This window comes from Triticum dicoccoides, chromosome 6B (assembly GCF_002162155.2).
Source record: "Triticum dicoccoides isolate Atlit2015 ecotype Zavitan chromosome 6B, WEW_v2.0, whole genome shotgun sequence".
In the NCBI taxonomy this organism is placed as follows: Eukaryota; Viridiplantae; Streptophyta; class Magnoliopsida; order Poales; family Poaceae; genus Triticum; species Triticum dicoccoides.
In genome coordinates this window covers 79,591,193-79,609,105 of record NC_041391.1, presented here as the reverse complement: position 1 = coordinate 79,609,105, position 17,913 = coordinate 79,591,193, and positions in this window count along the sequence as shown.

Below are 17,913 nucleotides of genomic sequence, written 5' to 3'. Positions count from 1 at the left end.
CCACCTCTAGCTTCTCAGCATAATGGGGTGTGACTCCCACAGAGTTGCCTTTGCACTCTCTATTTCTATGCCACCTCACCATCTGCTTATTCTTAATACCATCAACCATAGTCCTAATAGGTTTTTTCCTATAATCAAGGATGTACTTGTTGAACACCTCATATAGGTTGTTAACAACCAAGTTTGTCTTACAGTTAGTATCAAAAGCATGCCTAGCCCAGAATCTTGCAGGTACTCCACTCAGCCACTTCCAAGCTTCCTCACTCTCATTTTTAGATCATCCATTGCAATGTTAAACTTATGTTGGTTATAAGCATAACTAGCATTATCCATGCATTTCTTAAGATCTTCTCCCCTAAACCCAGCATTCTGGAAGTTTTGATACAAGTGTATAAAGCAAAATCTTTGGTGACAGTTTGGAAATACTTGATTAATTGCATTTAGTAGCCCCCGTTGACATAGCATATCATACTAAGCTACTGACATGATAGTATAAGGAACAAATATGCATAAAGATAAACAAGAGGATGCATGCATACCTTCTGTCTATCAGACATGATAGTATAAGGACCAAATTGTCCAACTTCTCCTCCTAGACATATCTTCAGTTGGTGCAGAAACCAACATCAGTTTCTTGTATCCTCAACAATCAGGGGCGGAGACAGGGGGCGAGCGGGGGCTAGACCCCCCCCCCCAACGATCGGCCCCCCTCAAAGAAATATCGTAAGGCTAGTACTAATACGTGTATATGTTATGCGCTAATGGCCAAAGATAACTGCCTGATTACGTTATTTAAGCCCAAATTCACGTACTTGTCCATGCACCGAAGTCCATGCACCGAAGGAACAAAAATAGCCCATCTACTGATCTACCTGATGCCCACGTATCATAGATGATAGATCATGGACACGGTCGTTCGCTCTGCTCTCGCCTCACAATTTTAGATGGGTCGATCTATCTCGCCGCCATAGCATTAGGACGTCTGCCGCCGGTCCCAAGTCGCTGACCTTGCACTTGATTGCCGGCTTGTTGAGGCACCGCCGCACCAGAGTAGGGGTGAATACGGCGGCTGCCGCTGACCGTCCTTGGTCCGCTTGTGGCAGTCCACCACAACCAGATAATTAGGTAAGGTACATACGCGGTATTTTGCTATACAAAAAAGTTTTGCTAGTTGATGTAACCCTCTTTTGCTTTCGTTTGGCTATACTTAGTTACTCGTTAGCTGAAAAAAGAAGAAATTTCTTTAGGCCAATTGCCTCAATCTCAAATCCAAGCTAGTACGGAAAATTTGGATCGAGATGGTAGAGCTATATACGTTTTTGTTAGAAAAGTAGCCAAACATATGTGTTTGCTTATAAATTTGAAGTATTTTCTAGGAAACTATGGATTCAGATGACTTGTCATTGACGTATTTCCAAACATATGTTGATACTATATTTTGGTCGATATATCTATACTTGTGGTCGTCATCGCTCGCCCCCCCCCTATGTTCAAATCCTGGCTCTGCCCCTGCCAACAATACCAAATGCCAGTGGGAAAATGTTGTTGTTGCCATCTCTGCCAATGGCAGCAAGTATTTGAGCTCCATGACGGATTAACAGTATTGTGCAAAGTAAATATGCACGATGGCATAGCAGACCAAGTGTTAAGCTAGCCTATTACAAGGCGTTTCGACTGCCCAAAAGAATAATTGTTTATCACACGGATAACAGGGTGCAGAACATAAACCGGCCGCCGGATCATGATTCTTCTGCATGTTGATTTGAAGATTGTGGATCGTCTTGCGCCGGTTCACCCTCCTCTTCTCCACCTAGTGGCTGGAAGTCAATGGTTTCCCAGTCGATCCCAGTTAAGGCTCGGAAGACAGCTTCAGCGCTTATAAGGGTGGACGGTTCAACATCAGGGGCATAAGTATGCTTACGGATTGGTGGGATAAGATTTTGCACTTCATAAACAGATGCATCAATCTGTTTGTTATCTGCGTCATAAATCGACCGGTGGAAAGACAAATCAGTCTCTTCAGCCAGTTTGCTTGCAAGTGGACGCATTTCCTTCGTCAAAGCCCTGAGGGCATCATTATCAAAGTCTGAACCATCTTCTTTTTGGCTGGGATAGCCGTTTCCAATGTCTTCCGGATCAAGATCAGATATCCAGGCTTTGACCCGAGTTAATACAGACAGAGCACCGGCTCTTGCAGCTGATCTCTTCACTTCCTTGAGCTGGGAAGGTGTCATGGATAACTTTGCCAATGTTTCCTTGATCAAAGTTGGGGGAGGTTTATTATATGAGACTGTGCAGATGACCCGTTGAGCGCCGGTATATAACTGTTCTATCAATGTATAGGCAGCCTTCAGTTTCTTGTGCATATCCGAGCCAAGATGAGTAACACGGCTACCTACAATGATTAAAATATTATTATTAAACCAGCAGTTTCAAGGATGTTTAAGTACAACTCATGAAGAGGGTATTTACCAAAGACAGCAGAGGCCATAGCATTGATTTGTCGCTTCAGACCAGTTAGCTCTTTGGTCACCGGTTTAAGGGCCGCTTCAGCATCTTCTGCCCGCCTTATCAGAGTTGTCCTTTCAGCATCCCATTTGGCCCGTTCGCTTTTAAAACCATCCTTAAATTGTTCCATGGATGATAAACCGCCGGTCAGCTCTTCCTTCACCTTGGAGTTTTCTACTTGTTGGGACTTAATATTTTCTTGAAGGTCGGCGATTTGAGTTTCCTTCCTGTTCAGATTATCCTGCAAGAGATAGTTAATGAGTTGGTAGTGAACTTTGAAGTCCCAAGAACATAACAAGTTATACACTTGGCACTTGGGGGCTAATGAGGATTGCTTTTTATCAACTGACATTTGAAGTCCCAAGCACACAACAAGTTCTATACTTTGCACTTGGGGGCTAATGCATATCGAACCTTCATGACAGGAAAGGTACCAGTTCATCCTAAAGGTATAAACTGGCCCTTGGGGGCTACGCCAGCATAAAGTTCAATATTATTTTATTACAAGGCCCGGTTCACAATAATTTTATGAACCGGACCTTGGGGGCTACTACTGGAGTTGATATTCTAAGCTAGTTGTAAGGAAAGAAAATTTGTGAAAAGGAATGGATATTTACCTCATATCGCTCTTTCATCAGACCTACTAAACTAGCTTCATAGTCACAGCTTGTATACAGACGGTTTAAATATCCAGAGTGGATGTCCTGAGCATTGAGGTGAACATAGCTCGATAAATCTGTTTTCCACTTGCCCTTGTACACAGCAGAAAATTCTTCCTTGGCACTATGCTTTGATAAAGCGACAGGGTTGCCAGGAGCAGTATGACCAAAACCGGTAATCACAACATCATTTGTGGTGCCATCAACAGTTTTGGTTGGGCTTGGCGGTTTAGCAGATGTTCTTGCTGGGCTTGTGGATCGGCAGATGGGCTTGGCGGATCAGCAGGCTGGCTTGTCGGATTTATCTCTCCCGATTCAACAAAAGTGTCCTGAGCCTGAGGTGCCAGATCATCCAGGATAGTATCAGCATTTGGATCACGAGCCTCTGAGGTCTTCTCCGGTTCAGTGGCCGGATTATCATCAGTTAGTTTAGTCAACTTGGCTTTCTTGCTAAGTCTGGCTTTATCGCTGAAGAAAACAGACGTAGAGGTTAGTACAATAAACCAACACAAGGCATAAAGGGTTAAAAAATAATATGCTTACCCAAGAACAGTCTTGAGGGGAGGCATTTGTGTGGCTGATGACTCGCTGGAGGATGAATTGGAGGTTCCTTGATAATTTGAATCAGACGGATTAAGAGGATATCGGAAGTAACCCGCCTTGGGATAAAGTGTATTAGAAGTACAAGAGACCTCTTGACGAGGTTTGCGAACCGGAGAGTTCGGTAAACCAAAGGAGGTAACTACTTGGCCATTATGCCGGGTTGTGCGGCGAGCTTCATGCTGATGTGTCTTCAAAGAAAAGTGTGGATCCGAATAAGCAAGAGGATGTGAATATTTTACTTTCTGGACTGCTCGACGGAGTTTTTGTACTGGCACATGATTTGAGTTAGAAGATAGAACAATTACCTCTGCATCACCAGCGCGACTAGCTTCCACATCATCTTGATAATAATCATTGTTAATGAGATGTATGAAAAAAGAACCAAGAGAGTCAAGTTCTACCTCTGACTCTAGGTCATCAAGCTCTTCATCATTGGGCAGGTCAGAGACCTCGGTGGTTTTCTTCTTTGCTGGCCTCTTTGTAACCCTAGCCTTGACGCGAGGCGCTCTCGCTAATTTATCCTGCGGCTTCACCGGTTTATCTTGTGATTTCCTCTTCCAAAACGGATCATCACCCTACGCAGATGTACAACAAGTTATAAAGGAATGTTTAAGAAGGGTTGGATTAAGGCAAAAATAAAGGCAATTCCTACAGATGGCGCTTTGTTGGAAGCACATAAGGGACTAAGCCCTACTCTGCTACATGCAGCCACCGGTTCATCAAGCATTTTCTTGACAGCTTCTATGACTTCATCATCACTGAGCTGGATGTCAGTATGACGCTGAGGGTCTTTCAGATCCCCTATGTATTCACACATTAAACCGGGGCGCCGGCTTAAAGGCAAAATGCTCCAAGAAACCTAGCATCAAACGAAATCAACGCCTGTCAAACCGTTTGCAACGAAAGCTTTGAGTTTTGATAGCTGAGGGGCATATTTTGATCGTTCCTTGCCAGTTAATCGTTGAGGAACCATATGAGTTTTGGTAAGACGGTACGCACGATAACCCGGTAGAGGATTTTCATCGTCCGGAGCTGTATTGTGGCAGTAAAACCAAGTATGATTCCAGTCTTTGGGGTGTCTATGATGTTTGGCGTGAGGAAAGTCAACATCCTTTCTCTTCTGGATTGAAACGCCACCAAGTTCAGTGTTGGGCCCTTCCGTAAATTCAGTATGGCGGTTTAAGTAAAAGAAGTCCCGGAATAGATCCAAAGTGGGTTCCTCTTGCAGATAGATTTCGCAAAATACTTGAAAATTGCAAATATTGGACACAGAGTTCGGTCCAATATCTTGAGGGCGGATCTGGAAGCTAGCAAGCACATCACGGAAGAATTTTGATCTGGTAGGACTAAACCCTCGATTTAGATGATCAGTAAGCACAATCACTTCTCCATTCTAGGGCTCAGGAGGATTTTCTGGACCGGGGACCCTCCAGTGGATGGTTTCTTGACTCACTAAAGCGCCAGTTAAAACATACCCACTCAGTTGCTCTTCAGTAACCCGGGAAGGGACCCAATTGCAAGCATAGAATTGTTTGGCCATTTCGATGAGAAGCTGGAAAAGAGGATCAAATCCGGTTTATGATTTATGGCTGATATGTATAAACTGGCATCAGGCTGGGGGAAGGAGATATCAAAACATATGTACATGATAAACTGGTTATTGACGTTAAGGTCGAGTTGGCGGTTTAAGAGAGGGATAATGGTACCTGGCGGGTTATCATTTTCTAAAGGTTAAACCGCCTACAATGGCGTGGAAGTTATAGATCTGAGAAATTGCTAAATATTGCACAAAAAGGTTCTGCAAGTTGACATTACAATTCTGGACCTACTGTAGTTCTAAAAAGGAGGAAATTCCAAAGCCCTAAAAGGTGATAGCGGAACAGCTAAAAACCAGATGGGATCTGTTTACTGAAGAAGGGATGCTATGATGAGGAAAAATGGACTTTAGCTACAGCCTCACAGGGAGAATATCAAGTTTTATCAAGTTCTAATGCGGCAGCAAGGTACAAGTGAAGAACACTGACGAATGCCGACGAACACCGAAGAACATTGAAACCCTAGAAGTAGATCTGGGGAAGAGGGAAATAAAACTTACAGAGGTTGAAGGAATAGCGGAGAGGCGTCGCGTTTTTCTGATAAAATCCGGTTGATGCAGCGTCCGTTGTTGGAGGAGAGGCGAAAGTCGACGGCGGCTGCTGCGCTCAAGTACTGAGGCGACGCGAGGAAGACGATAAGGAGAAGAGGCACGAAAGGGGAAAAGGAAAAAATGACCCCTGGTCCTATTTATAAGGCGAAGGGATAAGTGACAGGCGTGGGAAACGAGGAACCCAAAAAATGGATGTGATATAGCTGTCGCCTCGATCTTTGGAGGTTCATTAATAAAAGGGAAGTATTTACATATTTTAATAAGCAGGTGACGTCATGGCGATTTATTATGATCTTGTAAGATGATGTCACAGCGGTTTACAAGGTTAACATGAAGATGTTCAAAATGGAATTTTTCTAAGATGAAGATTGACATGAACAGGTTCAAATCAATCTAGGGCCTAACGTTGGGGATATAACTATGGAGTATAAACCGCCCAGGAGGGGCCGGTTATACTCATAAGGAATAATCCGTATTGAAGCCAATGAAGACAAGGAATATGGCGCTTTACTATAGAGACTTAAAGGCCCAGAGCCCAAGGGCGGATTAGGGCCCATAGACGTAAACCGCCATGAGATATGTAACTTGTATTGTAAGATAGGAAAAGGTAGAAACCGAGCCGGACACATGTATGAGCCGGCCTCAGGATTCTGTAAACCGCTGGGCGTCAACCTATGTATATAAAGGGACGACCCGGCGGCGGTTCAGGGACAAGAAACAACAACTCGAGAGCCAGGTAAAGCGGATTCGCTTCATGATCATCGAGACCCCATCAATTCCACGACAAGTGGTGAGCTTAATAAAGTAGTCATCAAAACCTATTTTGTATTGTAAGACCAAATTCAGTAACTATATGAAACTATCAAACTATTCTATATATGTCATCTACAAGAATTTATACACAATTTTATATATGTCATCTAAAAGCAAGGAGCTAGTTTATTCACTATATAACACTACTAAACATACTTAAGCTGTACAAAACAATGCTATATATGTATGTCGCCTACTAAATAAAACATATAATATTGGGAAACGTAGCATGCAATTTCAAAAACATTCCTACGCTCACGCAAGATCTATCTAGGATATGCATAGCAACGAGAGGGGTAGAGTGTGTCCACATACCCTCGTAGACCAAAAGCGGAAGCGTTTGCTCAACGCGGTTGATGTAGTCGAATGTCTTCTCGTTCCGACCGATCGAGTACCGAACATACGGCACCTCCGAGTTCTGCACAGGTTCAGCGCGACGACGTCCCTCAAGCTCTTGATCCAGCAGAGGGTCGAAGAAGTAGATGAGTTCCGTCAGCGCGACGACATGGTGACGGTGATGGTAATGTGACCCAGGCAGGGCTTCACCTAAGCACCGCGAGAATATGACTGGAGGCGTAAACTGTGGAGGGGGCACCGCACATGGCTTAGAGCAATTGGCGTGTCTTCTAGGGGCGCCCCCCGTGTATAAAGGACGGAGGGAGAGGAGGCCGGCCCTAGGCGCGCCCCAAGTGGAATGAGAGGGAGTAGGAGAAGGAAAGGGGGGCGCCACCCCCTTCCCTAGTCCAATTCGGCCTCCTCCCTTGTGGGGGGTGCACTAGCCCCTTGTGGGTTGGTTAGCCTCCCTCCTATGGCCTATATGGCCCATATCTTTCCCCCGGGGGTTCCGGTAACCCCTCCGGTACTTCGGTATGTACCCGATACACTCCAGAACCCTTCCGGTGTCTGAATACTACCTTCCAATAGATCAATCTTTACCTCTCAACCACTTCAAGACTCCTAGTCATGTCCGTGATATCATCCGGGACTCCGAACAACCTTCGATCACCAAAACACATAACTCATATAATACATATCGTCATCGAGCGTTAAGCGTGCGGACCCTACGGGTTCAAGAACTATGTAGACATGACCGAGACACCTCTCCGGTCAATAACCAATAGCGGAACCTGGATGCTCATATTGGTTCCCACATATTCTACGAAGATCTTTATCGGTCGATGTCAACATACATTATTCCCTTTGTCATTGGTATGTTACTTGCCCGAGATTCGATCGTCGGTATCTTCATACCTAGGTCAATCTCATTACCGGCAAGTCTCTTTACTCATTCTGTAATGCATCACCCCGTAACTAACTCATTATTCACATTGCTTGCGAGGCTTCATATGATGTGCATTACCGAGAGGCCCTAGAGATACCTCCCCTATACTCGGAGTGACAAATCCTAATCTCGATCTATGCCAACCCAACAAATACCTTAGGAGATACCTGTAGAGTATCTTTATAATCACCCAGTTACGTTGTGACGTTTGATAGCACACAAGGCATTCCTTCGGTGTCCGAGAGTTGCACAATCTCATAGTCGGAGGAATATGTATTTGACATGAAGAAAGCAGTAGCAATAAAACTGAATGATCATTGTGCTATGCTAATTGGATGGGTCTTGTCCATCACATAATTCTCCTAATGGTGTGATCTCGTTCATCAAATGACAACACATGTCCATGGCCAGGAAACTTAACCATCTTTGATCAACGAGCTAGTCTAGTAGAGGCATACTAGGGACACAGTGTTTTGTCTATGTATTCACACATGTATCAAGTTTCCGGTTAATACAATTCTAGCAGGAATAATAAACATTTATCATGATATAAGGAAATATAAAATAACAACTTTATTATTGCCTCTAGGGCATATTTCCTTCAGTTTCCCACTTGCACTAGAGTCAATAATCTAGTTCACACCGCCATGTGATTTAGCACCAATAGTTCACATATGTATGTGATTAACACCCATAGTTCACGTCACCATGTGGCCAACACCCAAAGTGTTTACTAGTGTCAATAATCTAGTTCACATCGCTATGTGATTAACACCCAAAGAGTACCAAGGTGTGATCATGTTTTGCTCGTGAGAAAAGTTTAGTCAACGGGTCTGCTACATTCATTGTCGTATGTATTTTGCAAATGTTCTATGTCTACAATGCTCAGTATGGAGCTACTCTAGCTAATTGCTCCCACTTTCAATATGTATCAAGATTGAGACTCAGAGTCATCTAGATCGGTGTAAAAGCTTGCATCAACGTAACTCTTTACGACGAACTCTTTATCACCTCCATAACCGAGAAATATTTCCTTAGTCCTCTTAGGTAACTAAGGATAACTTTGACCACTATCCAGTGATCCACTCCTGGATCACTATTGTCCCCCCTTGCCAAACTCATAGCAAGGCACACAATTGGTCTAGTACATAGCATGGCATACTTTATAGAACCTATGACCGAGGAATAGAGAATGACTTTCAATCTCTTTCTATCTTCTGCCGTGGTAGGGCTTTGAGTCTTACTCAACTTTACACCTTGTAATACAGGCAAGAACTCCTTCTTTGACTGATCCATTTTTGAACTCTTTCAAAAAGCTTGTGAAGGTATGTACTCATTGAAAATCTTATCAAGCGTCTTGATCTATCTCTATAGATTTTGATGCCCGATTTGTAAGCAGCTTCACCGATGTCTTTCTTTGAAGAACTCCTTTCAAACTCTCCTTTATGCTTTCCAAAAAATTCTACATCATTTCTGATCAACAATATGTCATTCACATATACTTATCAGAAAAGTTGTAGTGCTCCCACTCACTTTCTTGTAAATACAGGATTCACCGTAAGTCTGTATAAAACCATATGCTTTGGTCACCTTATCAAAGCATATATTCCAACTTCGAGATACTTGCACCAGTCCAAAGATGGATCGCTGGAGCTTGCACACTTTGTTAGCACCTTTAGGATTGACCAAACCTTCTGGTCGCATCATATACAACTCTTCTTAGAGATATCCATTTAAGGAATGCAGTTTTGACATCCATTTGCCAGATTTCACAAAATGTGGCAATTGCTAACATGATTCAGACGAACTTAAGCATCGCTACGATTGAGAAAGCCTCATCACTATCAACCCCTTGAACTTGTTGAAAACCTTTTGCCACAATTCGAGATTTGTAGATAGTAACAATACCATCACCGTCCATCTTCCTCTTGAAGATCCATTTATTTTCTATGGCTCGCTGATCATCGAGCAAGTCAACCAAAGTACACACTTTGTTCTCATACATGGATCCTATCTCAGATTTCATGGCCTCAAGCCATTTATCGGAATCTGGGCTCACCATAGCTTCTTCATAGTTCGTAGGTTCGTCATGGTCAAGTAACATGACTTCCAGAATAGGATTACAGTACCACTCTGATGCGGATCGTGCTCTAGTTGACCTATGAGGTTCTGTAGCAACTTGATCTGAAGTTTCATGATCATTATCATTAGCTTCCTCTCCAGTTGATGTAGGAATCACGTGAACGGATTTCTCGGATGAGCTACTTTCCAAATTGAGAGAAGGTACAACTACCTCATCAAGTTCTACTTTCCTGCCACTCACTTCTTTCGAGAGAAACTCCTTCTCTAGAAAGGTTCCGTTCTTAGCAACAAAGATCTTGCCTTCGAATATGTGGTAGAAGGTGTACCCAATTGTTTCCTTAGGGTATCCTATGAAAACGCACTTCTCCGATTTGGGTTCGAGCTTATCAGGATGAAGCCTTTTGACATAAGCATTGCATCCCCAAACTTTAAGAAACGACAACTTAGGTTTGTTGCCAAACACAGTTCATACGGTGTCGTCCCAACAGATTTTGACGGTGCCCTATTTAACGTGAATGCAACTATCTCTAATGCATAACCCCAAAATGATAGTAGTAAATCGGTAAGAGACATCATAGATCGCACCATATCTAATAAAGTGCGGTTACGACATTCGGAAACACCATTACGCTGTGGTGTTCCAGGTGGCGTGAGCTGTGAAACTATTCCACATTGTTTTAAATGAAGGCCAAACTCGTAACTCAAATATTCACCTCCATGATCAGATTGTAGAAACTTTATTTTCTTGTTACGATGATTCTCCACTTCACTCTGAAATTCTTTGAACTTTTCAAATGTTTCAGACTTGTGTTTCATTAAGTAGATATACCCATATCTGCTCCAATTATCTGTGAAGGTCAGAAAATAACAATATCCTCCACGAGCCTCAACACTCATCGGACCATATACATCGGTATGTATTATTTCCAATAAGTCATTGGCTCATTCCATTGTTCCAGAGAATGGAGTTTTAGTCATCTTGCCCATGAGACATGGTTCGCAAGTATCAAATGATTCATAATCAAGTGATTCCAAAAGTCCATCAACATGGAGTTTCTTCATGCGCTTTACACCAATATGACCAAAACAGCAGTATCACAAGTATGTTGCACCATCATTATCAACTTTGCATCTTTCACTGGTACGCATCGATGCTATACAAATGGTTTAACCCCTTTCTGTGATGGCATTTGGAACCGTCACCAAGTGAGTGTGGGCGATAGGGGGGTCCTTCGCACACGACCCGGAAACCGTCGGGGATAGGCCCTCCTAGCACACACGCTAGGCAAAATGAGGTCGTGTGCGACCCGTGAGCGAGCAAATACGGTTATACATACAGTAGTGCTAAAATACAATTGTACAGGCGAAATCGTTTCCGGTAAGTACATCCCACACAGTCAGTCCCCGCTAAATGTTTCCGGTCGTATGTACATCACACAGTCAATCCAAGGAGTACGTTTCTGTTCTTATGTACATCCCACACAGTTAATCCAGGGAAAATGTTTCCCTTTGTATGTACTTCCGACACAGTCAATACAGGGAAAATGTTTCCGTTCGTATGTACATCCCACACATTCAATCCAGGGAAAACGTCTCTGTTCGTATGTACACCCCACACAGGTTTATGTATAGGCTCATGTGTGATAGGTGTAACTATCACACATGCTCGCGTTGATTCATCGTTTGCTTTTATCAACTACATCACACATGATTTGATGAAGAAAACTGTGTGACATTGGGCTATCCATCACAAGCGCTTTTACTTCTAGAACTGTTTGCAAAGTTCCATGACCCATTTAGCAGGTTTATTAGTTTACAATTAATAATTCCAATATTATGCAAATTCACATTTCATATCGAACAGTTGTTTGCCAATTTCATATCCAGCACATAGATATATTTTAATATCACAGTATGATAGCTACCGGAAACAACACATTACAACATATAGATAGTTCAACTTCATAAGAACAATATTACAACAATATATTCATTTCCCTAATCGAGATCATCCAGGCTCGCCTTATCCACCTCTGCTTTCAGTTTAGTAAGAACCTATTTTGCACTGGCTAGCTGGCAAAGTGCTTCCTCCTTCACCAACACCATCTTAGCAAACTCTAATTTAAAAAATCTAAGCTCATTCTCCACCTTCATCTTTTTATCTCGCATCTTCAAATATTCTTCAGCATTGACAACACTTTCTCTAAGCCTACCTCTGGTCTCTTCCTAATACATGCTCCAGAGCTTTGCTAGGCACATGTTCAAAGACTATGGCCACTCTTGATCAACCCACTGCAAGTAAGAACACTTTCATTTCCTATAATATTTAAAACTAGATCAGTAACAATTGTAGGGAAAATGAGTTTATAGCAACAAAGTAAATCACTAGTACTTATTTTGAAAAACTGAAGAAACTGGTTAATTATGACATATCTTCTCAAAAAGATCAATGTGCAAATGAATTATTTGCTATTGAGACAACAACCAATTTCTGAAACATTAGAAGCTATAATTAACTACAACAATGCTACAAGTTATTACTCATGTACTATAAATAACAAATTGAACATTTTAAGAGGAAGGTAAATATAACTACAATAGCATAGCGACAGTGTGTGGATGACAGCAAATTGATACTAACAGGTGTGTACATGCACAAATTTAGTAACATAGGACTAATAGCACTAAGGCCGTCCTCTATGTATGCCAAAACCGGTGTAAAGACAACTGTTGCTACATCTCGCACTGGTAACCTGCACTGGCGAGCCGATGCAGCGGAAAAAAAATCAGGGACCCGAACTCCAGAGTACTTAATGGCTCCGACGCCCAGTTCCTTCGTGCCATAAATATTTTGTATTTTACTACTTGGCTGCTTGGATGTGTGGACAAGTTGGCTCCACAAACTGGTGAAGCAGTGCCAAATAATTTTCTAATGGCACCACTGATGAGATGGCAACATTTTCAGATACTAGGTAAAAACTGTGACACTATCTTAGGATGCGTTTGGTTGAAGGTGTGGTATGAATGGGCTGGGACCGTGAAAAGTTTCTGAATCACATCTAACAAATGATTTGTAACAACGAAAGAGGGTCTAACCTTCTCTGCACATGCCAAAAACTTCCTCCCACTGTCCATAGATTCAAACGCAACTAGCTTCACGCATGGAGATTGATGGTGACAACGAGCAGATAGATCTTCAGCCACCCCGCTCCATTCGTTGCAACTGATGGTCCTAGGGAACTACAAGAGGAAGAAATGACTCAAATCGACCGTCGGGCCGGTAAAAATCCTTCATTCCAAGTCTTAGCCCGAGAGAGAGAAGAGAGGCATACCGGGTGGTGAAGGAGTCGAAGGAGGAACCGCTAGAGAGGTCTTTGAAGAAGACCATGGCGACCCCGGTGGTAGGATGCGAGACAACGAGAGCGAGGAAGCAAGCGAGAAAGCGGCTATAGCTTAGGAAGGAAGGAAGGAAGGAAGGAAGGAAGGGGAAACAGGGGAAATGTGACTTGTGGTCGGGGAGAAAAGGGGATGGGGTGGGGGGAGGGTAGATATTTCGGCAGTAGGCCAAAATTTCCAAAATATGGAGGGAAACTTTGCGCGCGGTGCCGCTGGACACAATTCACTTTGAACGATAGTGTGCATCACAAACGATTCTTCTACTTAACGCACCTGGGATGAGTTTGATAATTCAAATTTTGGTGGAAATTTCCCCGGGTACGTCATTGCATAATTTAACATCGCTTGCTAATTTGGGCACACAAAAGAGCGTACAACACCCAGACCATACTTACTGAATCTAGCAATTTTAGTAATTAAATAGAGCCAGTTCACCTAAACATTGCTCTAACAAAAGACCAGCATTAAAAACAAAGCCTAAGTATGAATAATTTTAACAAATCCGTCGCCGCGCCGGCCTATGCATCACCGGTGTGATATGAGACGTCAATGACTTGTCCTGGAAACATGTCGCCATTGGTGGACTCCATGTCCCCCCTGCTGAAGTCGACCAGGTCCTCGTCCTCGTCCTCATCCTCGGTGCCGCCCTCAAGGTTGCAGTACTCATAGTAGTGGCTGCGCCAGAGCTCGTGTTGATACTCCACTGCCGATTTCTTGATGGACAAACTCTTCTCTACCTCGACATGGGCCACGCGCAACTCCTCCTCCCGGCGCTCCTCGATTTGCGCCGCCTCCTACATCTCCAGCTCCCGTTCAACGACCTCATGAGGAAGCAGGTGCTCCATGGCCATCACCGCCTTTTCAAACGTGGGTTGCATGCTGGATTTCGAGGTGGCATGGAATATCTTGGCGTGGATGGCCTCGACCCTGGCCAGGGCAAAATCGGTGTCACGGGCGACAGTTCGAGTGCTCTCGGTGTTTGCAGCCGCCGTCGCAGCAGCAGATGCAGCCGTCTCAGCTGCTGCAGCTACCCTGTCGGCTGCTGCAGGCGCCCTCTTGGTGGAAGCGGCCACGGTCAATGCGGATGCGGCGACACTCTTGGTGCAGGCGGCAGCGCTCGAGGGGGGGGGGACGCGGCCATCGTACGGGCCTTCACGAAGCGTTTCCACGGAGTCATCTTTGCAAGAAGGGGGTGCTGGAATGGGGATCGGGATTTGTGGATTCGGGGGTTGCCGGCACTAGAGCAGACAAGCCAGCGAAGCTTAAGGAAGAAGACTTAAATAGACCCAGAAATTTTCATCGCAAATGATTCCTGCAAAACAACTATGCGTGATGTTGTAGATATTTTTTATTAGTTGTGAAAGACGAATTTGGGGTAAAGTGGCAACGGATGGTGTTTTAAATGTACGAGAAAAATTGTAGTACTAATACAACTATCATGTCAAAATTTGGAAAAGTTCAGGGGTCATTTGACATTTTAAGACATTCAATTAATTTTCTAACCATTTAATGACCGTATTTGAAATTTGAACTACATGTACATGCAACAGCTAACCATAACAGTTTGAAAAGTCATATTTTGTGTACTTGTGTGCGATTTAATTCCATGAGTAGTAAATTGGAAGGAATTTTCTAACATATTGGTCTAACACACACCCCACACAAATCGGAGCAACTCACTAGAAGGCTCGTGGTTTCGAGAGGGAACAATGCATGTTTGATGACGATCATGAGATAGCTTGCTCTTACGGCCTTCAAATTTTTTTCAACGTGTAACATGCACTAATACAACTGTCATGTGAAAAATTGGAAAATTTCAGGGGTCATTTGAGCTTTTGAAGACATTTAAATGATTTTCTAGCCATTTAATGACCATAATTCAAATTAGAACTACATGTACATGCAAAGGCTAACCATAACGGTTTGAAAAATTATATTTGCGTACTTGTGTGCGAGTTAATTCCATGTGCAGCAAATTAGAAGGAATTTTCAAACATATTGGTCTCACGACATGGACACTACATGCATCGAGTGCCATGGCATTTTAATTCCAAAAAATTAAAAAAATATCAGAAAAACATGAAACCTTGCTTGATGTAATGTCATGCCACCAAAATGATGTGGTAAAATATTGTCCTGTTTGACGAAATTTCCGACACACACCCCTCACAAACCGAAGCAACTCACTAGAAGGCTCGTGGTTCCGAGAGGGAACAATGTATGTTTGATGACGAACGGGCGATAACTTCCTCTTACGGCCTTCAAAATTATTCTACGTGTAACATGCACTAATACAACTGTCATGTCAAAATTTGGAAAATTTCAAGGGTCATTTGACCATTTGAAGACATTTAAGTGATTTTATAGCCATTTAATGACCGTAATTCAAATTAGAACTACATGTACATGCAACGGCTAACAATAACGGTTTGAAAAATCATATTTGTGTACTTGTGTGTGAGTTAATTCCATGTGTAGTAAATTAGAAGGAATTTTCAAACATATTGGTCTCACGGCATGGACACATGCATGGAAGTGCCATGGCATTTTAATTTCAAAAAATTTAGAATGATCATAAAACATGAAACCTTGCTTGATGGAATGTCATGCCACCAAGATGATGTGGTAAAAAATTGGCCTGTTTGACGAAAGTTTGGACGCACACCCCTCACAAACTAGAGCAACTCACTAGAAGGCTCGTGGTTCCGAGAGGGAACAATGCATGTTTGATGACGAATGGGAGATAGCTTCTTCTTACGGACTTCAAAAAATTTCTACGTGTAACGTGCACTAATACGACTGTCATGTCAAAATTTGGAAAAATTTCAAGGGTCATTTGACCTTCTGAAGACATTTAAGTGTTTTTCTAGCCATTTAATGACCGTAATTCAAATTTGAACTACATCTACATGCAACGACTAACCATAACGGTTTGAAAAATCATATTTTTGTACTTGTGTGCGAGTTAATTCCATGTGCAGTAAATTAGAAGGAATTTACAAACATATTGGTCTCACGGCATGGACACATGCATGGAGTGCCATGGCATTTTAATTCCAATAAATTAAAAAATGATCAGAAAAACATGAAACCTTGCTTGATGTAATGTCATGCCACCAAGTTGATGTGGTAAAAAAATTGGCCTGTTTGACAAAAGTTTGGACACACACCCCTCATAAACCGGAGCAACTCACTAGAAGGCTCATGGTTCCGAGAGGGAACAATGCATGTTAGATGAGGAACGGGAGATAGCTTCCTCTTACGGTGCCTTAAAAGTTTTTCTATGTGTAACATGCACTAATACAACTGTCATGTGAAATTTTGGAAAATTTCAGGGGTCATTTGACCTTTTGAAGACATTTAAGTGATTTTCTAGCCATTTAATGACCGCAATTCAAATTTGAACTACATCTACATGCAACGGCTAACCATAACGGTTTGAAAATCATATTTGTGTACTTGTGTGCGAGTTCAAAAATCATCAGATGATGTAAATATCTGGTGTTCAAAAAAGAAAATGTAAAATCTGGCAAGGCACCAGCCCCACACGATTGGCACTCTATTTCATGCCTCGAGGTTTGGAAGGTGAGTGGCGGGCTTTATTAATCAGACACGATTTTACATTGGGAACCGTCAGCTATTATGTTCACACACGGATTTTGCTGCGAGAATCTTGTGTAATTCACACTACAGTACTCATAAATTCCGGCGAGCGACGTGTGTACTGTTCCCATCGATCTAGATTCTGGCCGCCAATAAATACTACCTTGCTCACGTCGTCCCTCCTGCATTCTCATCTAGATCCTCCCCTTGCTCGCCCTCTCTCTCTCTCTCTCTCAAATCTCTGCCATGGCGCCGCCGGTCTGCCCACGCACCGACGAGGAGTCACTGCACCCCTAGGACGCTCACTCGAAGAGCAGCGACGAGGACACCTACGCGCCGCCGGATGAGGTTGCGCTGGACCCCCCCAACTTTGGATTGGTTTTGGGGCTAGTATGATCTTTGTCTTTGGAAGTCACAAACGCGAGCTGAGAATGCCAGGCAAGTGGCTTTCAAGCAGGAGATGGCAGAGGAGGATTCCAGGTACTAGGCGGTCTATGAAGCCCATGATGCTGCCTGAAAAAAGGAGGCGGCGGAGCTTTGGGGCGGGCGCGTCATCGTGCGGAGGAGGTGTACGAAGACGGGTACTTCGCGAGGAAGGCCAAAGGCGCTAGGCGCCTCGTTGCTCTGTGGAGCTGGGCCGGTAAGCTCCAGCGTGCCACTGATGAGGAGCCCCGGTGGGTGCCCAACGAAATGTCAAGACCGTTTGCGCTCGCCCCCCTGCAAGAGGCAGATCGGCACATCAAGCACTGCGAGGCGGAGGAGGTGGAGTACTGCCTCCACTCTGGGAAGACGCTGCGCACCAGGGAGCTGCTGGCGAGGGT